General features: G+C 36.6%; 1 long non-coding RNA gene across 1 annotated transcript; it reads left to right on the forward strand.

Annotated features, from left to right (window-relative positions):
• Positions 1-894: 894 nt before the first annotated feature.
• On the forward strand, positions 895-8,319 carry LOC139085547 (uncharacterized). The gene is made up of 2 exons (XR_011543906.1): positions 895-966; positions 5,663-8,319. It is a non-coding gene; the product is annotated as an uncharacterized lncRNA (long non-coding RNA).
• The last annotated feature ends 5,947 nt before the right edge of the window (positions 8,320-14,266 follow it).

A 14,266-nucleotide genomic window follows, 5' to 3' on the forward strand; every position in this document is an offset into this window, starting at 1 on the left:
CGATAAATAGTACAATTTAGAGCAGACACCTCTTACTAAGTTTTTCTGTTAAGCAGAATAAACCAGAAACATCATGATCCAGTGTGCCTACAGCAAATAATTGCAATTTTAAGAAAAGGCGGGTAACTTTCTCTAAATTTCTGTCAGAAAAACGCATGCTCACTGCATTGGAGAATTTTCTTTTTTTAAATTTCATGCTCTAGGAATGACAACCATTAGGGATCAAATGTTTAAGTCTCTTCAAAATTCATAGTTTGAAAAATCCTAATCTCCAATATGATGGTATTAGGAGGTGGTGCTTTTGGGAGGTAATTAGGTCTTGAGGTGGAGCCCTCATGAAAGGAGTTCCTTCTCTATAAGAAGAGACAGCAGAGAGTTTACTTTCTCTCTCTCTCTCTCTGCCTGCCATATGAGGGTACAATGAGAAGCCAGTCATCTGCAAACCAGGAAGAGGACTCTCACCAGACACTGGATCCAACACCTTGATCTTGGACTTCCCAGCCACCCAGTCTTTGTGTATTCTGTTATAGCAGGCTGAACTGACCAGGACAACAACTTATCAAAGTTATACCGTAATTATGAAACTTACCAGCAGTACTTCATTGTACCAAAATCTATTGTCTATGCTCAGTTACTAAGTTTTGGAAACACAGCCACGGATTCAGTCCTGCAGCTACTTAAACTCTGAAGTAGGCTTGAAGTAGTTTTGTTCTCTTGATCTTTGGTTCTGTATTCATTTTGGCATTATCTGGAGTTATTCCTAACTGGTATATCTTTAACTGTTCCTACACCAACCAGTTTACCTACCATTATCTTGCCTGACCTTTGAACAATGCCTTTTATCACCTCACAATAAGTGGATTGGCTCACCTTCCACATTGTGGTGGTTAGGCCAGGTAGACCAGGATACATGGAGACCTCAGACCTCTAGGAGCATTTAACCTACAGTTAAAGGAGCTCTGAAAAGTTGGGTAACCACAAAACAGTAAAAAAAAAAAAAAAAAAGATTATTTTGTGAAAATATTCTAGTTGAATGTTTAAGTTTGACTTTATTTTAATAGAATCATTTGAAAGGTAATTGTGGTCCCAAGTACTCCCTTTGATTATATAGTTTAGGAATTTAGCCATTTTGAATTTTTGTTTTAAAATTTTATAGTCTTTTCAAATTAGGTTATGTAACTATCTTAATTTACTTTCAGATTGAATTGTTAAGGTGAATAATTTTATTTTGATTTGAACATGCCCAGAAAGCATATTTTGGTGTGAAATGTCAAAGTATGTTTTTCTTCCTTACGTGAAAATAGCTTGCAGATTTGGTTGACATTTGATATAAAGTGATTTCTATAGTTTGAGGCACAAGTGAACTTCGATTTCAACCTTGTAATGATTATATGTGTTTATGGAAAATGAGTTGAAATGTAGAACTGCAATCATTGTCTGCATTTTCCAGACTTTGCCAGGCCTAAATGCCTTCTTATTTAAAGAATTTTCCATGCCTTTGGGTTACTTAGAATCAAAATAATGTAAACTGGTACATTTTTATTTGGTTGAATCTGTAGCCAAAAAGGCAGTGACTATGAACTTTTTTCAGCATATCATATTTTGCATGGGCTTTTCCTGTGGCTCTCTGAACACAATGGTGGTGTCTCAGGAAGAGGGGAATAAACTATTCTGGAGAAATGTCCCCGCTTAGGGCTGACACTCAAGGAAGGAGGTCAGAAAGCATTTACAGTATTTCAGAGCACAATGCAATCTCTGGCTGATCTGTAGTGGTATTCACAAAGACTCTGCCTGGTGGGTGGGTGCTTAGCAGCAAATGAAATACTTATAGTTAGGCTGGTGGCACTCTCTTGGACCCAGAGGGAACTCAAGAAGTTTGAAATGAGACCTCAGTCAGTAGCTAAAAGGACTGAGTCAGGACCCATCTCCCAAAGGAGAGGGAACTGGCTAAAGCCAGGCAGGTTTTCAGGCCAACTTGGCCAAAGTTTGGGGTGCGAGCACCAGAGGTCTATTGGAACACAAACTAGGGAGTGAGGCAAAGCCCAAATATACAGAATTTGTAGAAAGGAGGGAAACACAAACAAATACTGGATTTTATTCATCCAGTTATGGAGATTCTAGCTAACCCTAGACCCCACTTATTACTTTGGAGATGGTCTCTCAATGCAGTTCTCATTGGCTTAAGGCTAGAGGAGTCTTGAGCCTATGGTTGAGGGTCCTCAGTTACTAGTGATGAATAAGCAGAAATGGAATTACATGAGATCTCCAAAACAAATGTTTCCAACTCAGTTAACTAGTTGTTTTTTACAGTTTCCCCTTTCATTGGTATGTTTAATTGATTGACTTAATCTTTTGCTTTAGGATGGTATGGACACTGTCTAAAGTATATGGTGTTTAGTTCTTCTACATGATCTTGAGCTCTTACAAACTGAATTCTAAAATTTCTTTTTTCATCTGAAATAGTTAAAACTATATAATAGAGACTGTTTGATGGTAAGCACATTTTTAAATGTTTGGGTCATCTCAAAACTAATTTTAAGTAAAACTTTTGGAACTTTTTATTAAAGTATAAAATACATTGAGGAAAGTGTACACATTGTAAGTGTACAACTCAGTGAATGTTCACAAAGCAAACATTTCCAGATCAAGGAGTAGAATATTACCAGCTTCCCAGAAGCCTGTTTAATTCCCTCTTCTAGTTATTAACTACCAAAGAATAGCCACTCTCTTGGTAATAAATAAGTTCTGTGTGTGTTTGAACTTCATGTGAAATGAATCATATAATATATTCTTTTGTGTCTGGTTTCTTTTACTCAATATGACGCTTGTGAGATTTCTCAATGTTGCTCTTAGTCACGGATCATTTATTATCATTGGCGTGCCGTATTCCATTGTATAAACAAATCCTAATTTCTCTTATCTCTTCTACTGGTGAGCAATAAGGTAGTGTCTTATATTGGTGCTGTTATGCGTAGTGTTGCTATGAACATTCTAGTAAGTGTCCTTTGCTAAACATATGTACATATTTTTGTGAATACCATGGAGTGGAGTTACTTGGTCATGTATCGGTGAAACTTTTTAACATGGTATTGAAGTTTGTAATTTTATCAGTTGGCTAATTCCAAAGATTTTCTGTTGTCACAAGTATATCACAGATCTATCCTATCCTTGCTCTACATGATTTCTACTGGCTTACTTTTTGTCAAGTTTTTTACATGGAAGTTTAATTGTGTGCCTCTTTCCTTTGCTATACATTTATAATTTCCCAAATATTAACTCTGAAGCATAAGTACTGTAATTTTAATGAGAGATAAGTAATACAACAGCCATTTTTTTAATTTAAAAAATTAATACATCAGTCTATTTAGTTTTTAGGCCTTATCCACAAATGATAGAGAAGAAATATTAACATAACACAAGATTGTTCTTTTTAAAAGTTGACCTTATTAAAATCTGACATTTCAGAAGTAAATACATGAATTTTTATTTCCATTTAAACATTGTCTTGCTTTACAAAAGGGTCAATTCCAATCATTTTTCCTTGATTTTTTAAAACAAATTTCACTTTTAGAACAGTTTCAGATTTACAGAAAACTTGGGAGGATAGTACAGGGAGTTCTCATGTATCTCACACATTTCTCGTATTATTCGTATCTTACAAGTATGGCATGCTTGTCACAATTAATAAACTAATATTGATATATTATTATTAATTAATGTCCATCTTTATTCAGATTTCTATAGATTTTAACTAATTTTTCTGTCCCAGGAATCCATCCAGGATACCCCACTATTTTGAGTCATCATATCTCCTTAGGCTCCTCTTGGCTGTGACAGTTTATCAGATTTTCCTTTTTTTGTGACCTTACAATTTTTGAGGAGTATGGGTCAGGTATTTTGTGAAATGCACATAAATTGGGATTTTTCCGATGTTTTTATTATTTTAATTAAAAATTTTTTAATTGTAGTAAAAACACATAAACTTACATTAACCATTTTTTTTCCAATTTGAACACATCCATTACATCACCTTTTTACCAATATTTTTTTTTTTTGGTGAGAACATTTAAGATTTACTCTCTTAGCAAATTTCAAGGATACAATACAGTATCATGAACTATAATCACCATACTGTAATTAGATCCAGAATTTATTCATCTTATAACTGAAAGTACGTACCTTTTGACCAACATTCCTATTCCCCCCACCTCCTGATGCCTAGCAACCACTGTTCTACTCTTTGGTTCTACGAGTTTAACTTTTTTAGATTCCATATATGAGTGAGATCATATAGTATTTGTGTTTCTGTGTCTGGTTTAACATAATATACTCCAAGTTCATGTATATTGTCACAAATGGAAACATCCCCTCCTTTATATGGCTGAATAACATTCCATTATGTATGGAATATATCTATCGGTCACATTTTCTTTATCCATTCATCTGTTGACAGACACTTAGGTCGTTTCTATATTTTGGCTGTTATGAATAATGCTGCAATGAACATGACAGTGCAGATATCTGTTTGAGATAATTATTTCATTTCCTTTGGCTAAATACCCAGAAGTAGAATAGCTGGATCATATGATAGCTCTATTTTTACTTTTTGAGGAATCTCCATACTGTTTTCCATAGTGGCTGCACCAATTTACATTCCCACCAACAGTGCACAAGAGTTCCCTTTTCTCCACACCTTCGCTGAAACTTGTCATCTCTTGTCTCTGGTTCTAACCATCCTAACAGGTGTGAAGTGATAGCTCATTGTGGTTTTGATTTGCACTTCTCTGCTTATTAGTGATACCGAGCATCTTTTCATATACCTGTTGGCCATTTGTACGTCTTCTTTGGAAAAACGTCTGTTCATGTCCTTTGCTCATCTTATATTTGGGTTATTTGTTTTTGGCTGTTGAGTTATATGAGTACCTTATATATTTTAGATATTAACCACTTATCAGATGCAAGCATACTTTGGAGATATTGCAGGTTCAGTTTCCGACCACCACAATAAAGGGAATATTGCAATGAAGCAAGTCACATGAATTTTTGGCTTCTCAGTGCATATCAAAGTTATGTTTACATTATATTGTAATCTATTAAATATGTAATAGTATTATGTATAAAAAACAATGTCCATACCTTAATTAAAAAATACTTTGTTGCTAAAAAATGCTAACCATCATCTCAGCCTTCAGCAAGTCATAATCGTTTTGCTGGTGGAGGGGCCTGTCTTGATATTGGTGACTGCTCACTGATCAAGGTGGTGGTTGCTGAAGGGCGGGGCAACTGTGGCAATTTCTTAAAATAAGACAACAATGAAGTTTGCCATATCAATTGACTCTTCTATTCATGAATGATTTCTCTGTAGCATGCAATACTATTTGATAGCATTTTAACCTACAGTAGAACTTTTTTCAAAATTGAAGTCAATCCTCTCAAACCCTGCCACTGCTTTATCAACTAAGTTTATGTAATGTTATAAATCCTTTGTTGTCAGTTCAACAATCTTCACAGCATCTTCACCAGGAGTAGATTCCATCTCAAGAAATCCCTTTCTTTGTTCATCCATAAGCAACTGCTTATCTGTTTTTATCACAAGATTGCAACAATTTAGTCACATCTTAAGGCTCCACTTCTAATTCTTGTTCTCTTGCTATTTCCACAGTTTCTGCAGTTACTTCCTCCACTGAAGTCTGGAACCCCTCAAAGTCATCCATGAGGGTTGGAATGAACTTCTGCCAAACTGCTGTTAATGTTGCTATTTTGACCTCTTATCATGAATCATGAATGTTCTTAATGGCATCTAGAATGATGAATCCTTTCCAGAAGGTTTTCAATTTACTTTGCCCAGATCCATCACAGGAATTGCTATCTATGGAAGATAGGTTTACAAAATGTATTTCTTAAATAATAAGATTTGTAAGTCAAAATTACTCCTTGATCCATGGGCTGCAGAATGGGTATTGTGTTAGGAGACATGAAAACAACATTAATCTCATTGTACATCTTCATCAGAGCTCTTAGTTGACCAGGTATATCATCCATGAACAGTGATATTTTGAAAAGAGTCTTTCTGAGCAGTAGGCCTCAACAGTGGGCTTAAAATATTCAGTAAACTGTGTGATACAGATTGCATTGAATCTTTAAATCATTATGTGTAGCATGAATATTTAACAATATTAATTCTTATAATTCATGAACGTGGGGTATCTTTTTATTTATTTGTGTCTTCCTTAATTTCTTTCATCTATGTTTTATACGTTTTAGTGTACAGATCTTTCATGTTCTTGGCTAAATTTATTCCAAAGTATTTTATTCTTTTTGATGCTATTGTAAATGGGATTTTTTTTCCTAATTTCTTTTTTAGATAGTTTGTTGTTAGTGTGTAGAAATGCAACTGATTTTGTATATTGATTTGTATCCTGAGATTTTACTGAATTTGTTTATTAGTTCTAAGTTTTTTGATGGAGGTTTTACAGTTTTTTATACATAAGATTATGTCATCTGCAGCACAGAGACAATTTTACTTCTTTCCTTCCTACTTGGATGCCTTCTCTTCCTTCCTTCCTTCCTTCCTTCCTTCTTTCCTTCCTTCTTTCCTTCCTCCCTCCCTCCCTCCCTCCCTTCCTTCCTTCTCTCTCTCTCTCTCTCTTTCTTTCTTTTTTTCCTGATTACTCTGGCAAGGACTTCTATTACTATGTTGAACAGAAGTGGTAAGAGTGAGTACTCTCATTTTGTTTCTGATCTTAGAGGAAAAACTGTCAGCTATTCACCATAGAGTATGATGTTAGCTGTGGGCTTGTCATATATGGCCTTCATTATATTGAGGTACATACCTTCTATGTCTAATTTGTTGAGCATTTTTTTTCATGAACAGATATTCAATTTTGTCAAGTGCCTTTCTTGCACTTATTGAGATAATCCTATGATTTTTATCCTTCATTCTGTTAATGTGGCATATCAAATTGATTGATTTATGTATTTTGAATCATCCTTGCATCCCAAGGATAAATCTAACTTGATCATGGTGCATGTCCCTTTTAATGTGCTATTGAATTCAGTTTGCTAGTATTTTATTTTGAGGATTTTTGCACGTGTCTTCATCAATATGTTGATCTGTAGTTTTTTTTTCTTGTAGTGTTCTTGTCTGGCTTTGGTATGAGGGTAATACTAGCCTTGTAAATTAGCTTGAAAGTGTTTCTTTTCCTTCAATTCTTTAGAGGTGTTTGAAAAGAGTTGGTATTAATTCTCTAAATGTTTGGTATAATTCATTCACAAAGGTTTCTGGTCCTGGGCTTTTCTCTGTTGGGAATTTTTGATTATTGCTTCAATCTCCTTACTCACTATTTCTTTATGATTTAGTCTTGGTAGATTGATTGTTTCTAGGAACTTAGCCATTTCTTCTGGGTTATTCAATTTGTCAGCATATAGCTGTTGATAGTAGTCTCTTATGACTGTTTGTATTTCTGTGATATAAGTTGTATGCCTTCTCTTTCATTTATAGTTTTATTTATTTGTCTTCTCTTTTGTTTTCTTGGTTAGTCAAGCTAAAGTTATGTCAATTTTGTTTATCTTTTAAAAAAACCAACTCTTAGTTTTGTTGATTTCTTCAGTTTTTTCTCTATTTTATTTATTCCTGTTCAAGTCTTTATCATTTCTTTCTGCTTACTTCTGGCCTAGTTTGTTCTTTTTCTAGTTCCATGAAGAGCAAATTAGATAGTTTATTTGGAATCTTTCTTTTCTCCTAATGTAATTTTCATTACAAACTTCATTCTTAGAACTGTTTTTGCTGCATACTGTAAGTTTTGGTATGTTGTTTTCCCATTTTTGTTTGTTTCAAGGTATTTTTTGATTTTTCTTTTGACTTCTTCTTTGACCTATTGGTTATTCAGTAATCTATTGTGTAGCCGCCCCTGACACAGGAAGGGTTAATAATCACTGGAAAAAGCTTGCCAACAAACTGTGACCCGGAGGTGAGAAGGCCGGTTAGCCAATGACGTGTAAGACCCCCTGGGGGGCAACCTAAGCCAGGCGGCGGCCGCCCGGGGGCACAGATGGAGAAACGATATCGATATCGGGAGCAAGAGGGACCGTTGCCTAAGAGACCTTGCCTGCTCTGAGATAAAAATATAGGAGCACAGCAACAACATGATAATATCAAAACAGAGGCCAAGAGAGGGCTCCTTGAGAAATCACTAAGAATTCTTGGCATTCGCTAATTACTTCATCCAGAACACCTGTGTATGTTTAACAGATGTAAGCTATGTATATATTGAAACGCTGGTTATAATAAACTCAGAGTGGCCATCAGCCCTCTCCGCATCTATCCTGATGTGTACATTGGATTGCGACACCGACATATTGTTTAATATTCTCATGTCTGTGATTTTCCAATTTTCCTCCTGTTATTGGTTTCTATTTTCATACATTGTGGTCAGAAAAGATAATTGATATGATTTTAATTTTCTTAAATTTGTTAAGACTTGTTTTGTGGCCTAATATATGATCTATTCTGGGTAATTTTCCATGTGCACCTAAGAACAAAGTGCATTCTTCTGCTCTTTGCTGGAATATTCTATATATGTCTGTTAGGTTCATTTAATCTGTAGTGTTACTAAAGTCTGCTGTTTCCTTATTGATTTTCTCTCTGGATGATCTATCCATTGTTGAAAGTAGGGTATTGAATTCCCCTACCATTATTTCATTGCTGTCTGTTTCTCCCTTCAGATTTGTGGATAGTTGCTTTAAATATTTAGGTGCTCTGATGTTGGGTGCATATATATTTATAATAGTTATAAAGATGCTTATAATGGTTTTAAAAATGACTTGATCTTTTTATCATTATATATTGACCTTCTTTGTCCCTTGTGACCGATTCTGACTGAAAGTCTATTTTGTCTGATGAATATAGCCACCTTTGCGCTCTTTTATTTACTATTTGTATGGAATATCTTTTTCTATACTTTCACTTTCAGCCTATATGTGTTTTTAAATATAAAGTGAGTCTCTTGTAGACAGCATATAGTTGAATCGTGTTTTTATTTTTGTTCTTTCTGGACTTTTCTTTTTTTCTTATTTTTCAGGGAAGATTAGCCCTGAGCTAACATCTGCACTCATCTTCCTCTACTTTGTATGTGGGACGCCTGCCACAGCATGGCTTGATAAGTGGTGCATGGGTCAGCACTGGGATCTGAACTGGTGAACCCCAGGCCACTGAAGTGAAATGTACGAACTTAACTGCTGCACCACCAGGCTGGCGGCTGGATCGTGCTTGTTAATTCATTTATTTACTCTGTGTCTTTTGATTGAAGAACCTAATCCTCTACATTTAAAGTAATGATTCATTACTAAACACTTAGTTTGCTCATTTTGCTTATGTTTTCTGTCTGTTTTTTATTTCTTTTGTCCCTCTTTTCTTGTCTTGTTTTCTTCTTTTGTGATTTGTTGATGTTTTGTAGTGGTATTCTTTGATTCTTTACTCTTTATCTTTTTATATCTACTAGAGGTTTCTTCTTTGTGGTTACCATGAGAGTTACATAAAACATCTCATAACAGTCTATTTTAAGCTGATAGCAACTTAACTTCAATTGCATACAAAAATTTTACACTTTTACTCCCTCCTCCACATTTTATGCTATTGATGTCATGCTTAACATATTTTTATATTGTGTATCCATTAACAAATTATTGTAGCTATAGTTATTCTAAATGCTTTTGTCTTTTAACTTTCGTACTAGAGTTAAAAGTGATTTACGCACCACAGTACAGTATTAGGGTATTCTGAGTTTGACTATATAGTTACCTTTACTGTGAGTGAGTTTTATACTTTCATATGTCTTCAGGTTGTTACTTAGTGTCCTTCTATTTCAGCTTGAAGAACTTCCTTTAGCAGTTTTATAAGGCACGTCTAGTGGTGATGCTTTTGTTTGAATGAGAATACCTTTATCTCTTTATTTCTGGAGTACAGCTCTGCAATGTATAATATTCTCTTTTTTTTCTTTGAGCACTTAGTCCAGATCACTTCTGACTTGCAAAATTGCTGATGAGAAGTACACTGATAGCCTTATGGAGGTTCCCTTGTATGTGATGAGTTCTTTTCTCTTGCTGCTTTCAAAATTCTGTCTTTGAGTTTTGAGAGTTTATTTATAATTTTTCTCAGGATAATCTTCTTTGAGTTGATCTTGTTTGAGGTCCTTTAAGTTTCATGTATCCTGATGTTCATATCTTTTCCACGGTTTGAGAAGTCTTTAGCCCTTATTTTTTTTAGTAAGCTTTCTGCTCCTTTCTCTGTCTCTTCTCCTTAGACTCACATAATGCTTCATGGTGTCCTATATGTTTTCTTCATTCTTTTTCATTTTTTTTCTTTTCATTCTTCTCTTCTAACTGGCTAATTTTAAATAACTTGCCTTTAAGTTGGCTGATTATTTCTTCTACATGATTAGGGCTGTTCTTGAGTGCTACTGAATTTTTAGTGCTGTCATTGTGTTCTTCACCTCCAGGATATCTGCTTGGTTCTCTTTTATGGTTTTTATTTCTTTATTAAACTTCTCATTTTGTTCAAGCATTATTTTCCTGATGTTGTTTAGTTGTCTGTATCTATTGCATCTCACTGAGCATCTTTAAGATGATTATTATGAATTATTTGTCAGGCAATATGTAGATCTCCATTTCTTTGGGGTTGATTACTGGAGTTTTATTAATTTATTTTGGTGGCATCATGTTTACCTGATATTTCCTGATTCATGTAGCCTTGTATTGATGTCTGTGCATTTGAAGGAGTAAACACCTTTTCCAGTCTTTAAGACAGATTAGTTTTGGCAGGTAAATATCTTCTTTTGTTGGGTCTCTGGGCTGGTACTGGTATTATCTCTGGGATCAAAATTGATTTGGGTAGAACTGGGTCACATGGCTGCTGCTGAGCCTGCAGTGAGGTCCATAGTTGGTGGGTCTGTTACTAGGTTTGCAGATGAGTGTGGTTCTCTCTGGGTCCCCAGGAGGCCTCCGGACATGTCACAGGAAGGTCTCTGGGTGGGCAGGGTTGTTCCTTGACTGTTATTGAGAAGGGCTAGAACCAAGTAGCATGGCTGCTTCAGGGTCCACAGCTTGCACCAAGGTCTGCAGGTCTGCCTCCAAGAAAACAGACAGGTATGCTTCCTACTAGATTTTTGGTCAGACAGGACTGCCCCAGGAGCATGACTGAATGGAACTGGAGCTGGGTCACAGGGCTGCTTCAGGAACTTCAGTTGGATTGATGTTGGCAGCCTTGCCTTGAGAGGAATAGTCCAACATATCTCCTGTCATGTCTCTGGGTAGTCAGCACTGCTCCCAGACTGTAGCTACAAAGAGTTGGAGCTGGGTTTCAGGGCCACTTCAAGATCCACAGTCAGACCGAGGTCACTGGGCCTGCGTCTGGGGGCACAGATGGGCGTGTTTTTGATAGATTCCTTGAAGGGAAGGAGTGTTCCTGGCCCATGGCTGAGAGGTTCTGGAACTGAGTTATAGGACCATTTGAGGATTTGCAAGACTGAGGTTGGACAGTCTGCGTCAGGGCACGATGTGGTAAGCAGAGTTGGAGCTGGTTCACAGGACCCTTCAGGGTCTACCGCCAGGACCAAGTCAGTAGGCCTGTCACCCAGAGCAGAGGCAAGCATGACATCTGCTCAGTTTCTTGGCAGATGGTGCTGGTGGCAGGACCAACACCAAACAAGGCTGTAGCCAAGTCTTCATGACAACAGGGTTGTTTCCAGGTCTCTAGCTGTGATTAAAGTCAAGAATTCTGCTCCCTGGGTACAGGCTTACCTCTTCAAAATGGCCTTCCTTGGTCTTGGGACCCACCAGTGTTTCAGAAGCTCCTTCCTGGATCCAAAAGCTCCCCAAAAGGCACTTTTGTCCATGGATAGCTGTCAAATCATTGTTGCTGAGGAATTTGAGCAGTGGACCTCCTATTCTGCCATCTTGCTGATGTCATCTCCTTTCTTTCTTTCTTTTTTTTTTTTTTAAAGATTGGCACCTGGGCTAACAACTATTGCCAATCTTTTTTTCTTTTTGTGTTTTTTCTAAGGATTGGCACCTGGGCTAACAACTGTTGCCAATCTTTTTTTTTCTGCTTTATCTCCCCAAAGCCCCCCTGTACACAGTTGTATATCTTAGTTGCAGGTCCCTCTAGTTGTGGGACGTGGGACGCCGCCTCAACGTGGCCTGAGTAGCGGTGCCATGTCCGCGCCCAGGATCCGAACCCTGGGCCGCCGCAGCGGAGCGCGCGAACTTAACCACTCGGCCATGGAGCCGGCCCCATCCTCCTTTCTAATCATTTTTGAGTGTACAGTTCAGTAGTGTTAACAATATTCTCGTTGTTACATAACAGATATCTGGAACTTCTTGATCATGAAAAACTGAAACTCTATATTCACTGAACCACAACTCTCCATTTCCACCCCCATCCCAAGATTCTTTTAATTATTAAGCTTCCCAGTAGGCTTAAAATGCAATTCTAATTTGATATAACACATGAAAGAATATTGAAAGCCTACTACGTGCCGGGCATTTTGTCAGCTACTTTAAAATATGTTTTCTTATTTAGTTATTATAAAACAGACTGAAGCTGTACATATTGTCCCCATCTTTCAGATTTGGGAACTATGGCTTTGTTGAGTAATATCCTAAAGATTACTTAGCAATTGATGAGGCAGCTATTGAACCCAAACTGGACCTGTGGGAATGCAAAGTTAGCACTCTTTCTTGCATAATATTTTACCTCTTACTTCCTAAGAGTCTGCCTATAACAAAACATAATGGAACAAGGGGATGAATGTCTGCCTACAGAAAAGTATTTTGTAAATGAAGCTATGTCCCTAAATGAGTGGAGTGATTAAAATCTTTGACTAAGGAAGTGAAGAGAGAATCTGATGATTTAATTACATATTTTATTGTTTCAGTAGAATATGGAGAGGTTGTATTTTAAGTATTCAGCGTTTTGGAGCTGGAAAACCTTCTTCCTCAGGGTCTGCCCCACTCTCGACCATTTCACATTCCATTCGTGTGACTGACCGATGTGCATGACTATGACAAACGCTTGGCAGCCTCACTGGGTGGGGCCTGTGAGTGTGAGGACTCAGACTGTCATTAAACTGAGGCCTGGTGCCAAGGACTGAGAGCATGCTGAAGACACCGCTCCAAGCTCCACCACCCTATTGGCCAAGGCACAAGTGCAAACTGTGCTTGTGAATTTATGGTAAATTATTTTTTTAATGGAACATTTTAAATCAGGCAAAGAAAATGCTTTCCCTCTGGAATGGAATCCCACCCTATTGCAGTCTGAGTTTGACTTGATAAATAATGGGGCAGGCTACTGAGGGAGATTGCAAATTGTATCTCTTAAGGGATTTTAAAAAGAGAATAACCATCTGTCCATGATCCGTCCAAGGTAGAGTTGTGTCGATGAATCTGAAAAGCCCATGGTGTTGTTAAAAGAGACCGAGGCTTTAGTTCTCAACTTTCCAGTCGTTCTTCTTGTGACTTTAAGCAAGTGGCTTGAATTCTGTCACCGTATTGTGATATGTCCAGAAAATGGGCCCTCATCTTTATATCCTCTAGCACCTAGATATCAAGAAATCAACTATGACTAAATTGGGTTGAGAGGTTGGATTAAAACGTGCTCTATGGAAGACTAGCTCCATGGGAGATAAGTAACTACTCTGTGATAGAGGTGTTTTGTGATGAGTTGGGGGAAAGTGAGTAGAACAAAATTAAGTTTTTTTAAATGCTAAGGTTTCTCAGAGCCTTTATTGTGCTAAAGAACAAAGTGATTTTCCAGGGGTTAACTGGCATTAAATGTTTCCCAAACATACTTGACCATGAAACTCCTTTTGTGTAACATATCATAGATCTAGTGTTCTATGAAACATTTGTTAATAATCACAGATTTCAAGCTCAATATTGTAACTTCCAGCTGTAAAAATTCAGTGTATCTGTGTTTTATACATATCTCTGCTTATTTTAATAGTTATGAAGGGATGTATGAAAATTTATTCATGCCTTAATTCATTCAATAAGGATTTATTAGCACTATTATGTGCCAGAATAGTGCTAAGTGTTGAGAATACATGAATGAGTAAACAACAAAAATAAAATTTCTGCCTTCATGAAGCTTATATTTTAGTTCAGGGGAAAGGCAATAAACAAGTAATAAGATATAAATATGTGCTATGGAGAAAAATAAAGGTGGAATTCTGAGTTAACCTTAGTGGCTTGTTATAAGTAAGTCTAATAA

Source organism: Equus przewalskii, chromosome 9 (genome assembly GCF_037783145.1).
Source record: "Equus przewalskii isolate Varuska chromosome 9, EquPr2, whole genome shotgun sequence".
Lineage (NCBI taxonomy): Eukaryota > Metazoa > Chordata > Mammalia > Perissodactyla > Equidae > Equus > Equus przewalskii.